A 525-nucleotide genomic window follows, 5' to 3' on the forward strand; every position below is an offset into this window, starting at 1 on the left:
ATTGTTATGTCTTCTTGATGGATCAGTCCTTTTATCATTATGTAGCGTCCCTCATTGTCTCTTTTTATGGTTTTTAGTTTAAAGTCTACTTTGTCAGATATAAGAATAGCTACTCCAGCTCGTTTTTCTTTTATGTTTGCATGGTAGATCTTTTTCCATCCTTTCATTCTTAGTCTATGTGACTCTTTACAGGTGAGGTGGGTCTCTTGAAGGCAGCATATATTTGGGTCCTCCTTTTTAATCCAGTCAGCCAGTCTGTGTCTTTGGATTGGGGAATCTAAGCCTTTTACATTTAGAGTTGTTATTGAAAAGTGTTGATTTATTCCTAGCATTTTATTGATTGTTGTTTGATTGTCGTAGGTGTTTTTTCCTTGCTTTCTGATTTACTGTTTGTTTTCTGTGTTTGTTGGTTCCTTAGGTTGTAGATAGCCTTTTTGTTTGTTTTCTCTTCATGAATGCCATTTTTATTATACTAGTGGGTTTAGATTTTTCTTGGGTTTTATGGCAGTGGTAGTTATTTTTCAG

At 34.7% G+C, this 525-nt stretch overlaps 1 protein-coding gene across 1 annotated transcript in view; it reads left to right on the forward strand.

The window, feature by feature from the left end:
• Positions 1-525, forward strand: part of ALK (anaplastic lymphoma receptor tyrosine kinase) — a 200,382-nt gene that overhangs the window by 26,426 nt on the left and 173,431 nt on the right. The window lies entirely within an intron of this gene.

This window comes from Galeopterus variegatus, unplaced genomic scaffold (genome assembly GCF_000696425.1).
Source record: "Galeopterus variegatus unplaced genomic scaffold, G_variegatus-3.0.2 Scaffold239, whole genome shotgun sequence".
Taxonomy (NCBI): domain Eukaryota; kingdom Metazoa; phylum Chordata; class Mammalia; order Dermoptera; family Cynocephalidae; genus Galeopterus; species Galeopterus variegatus.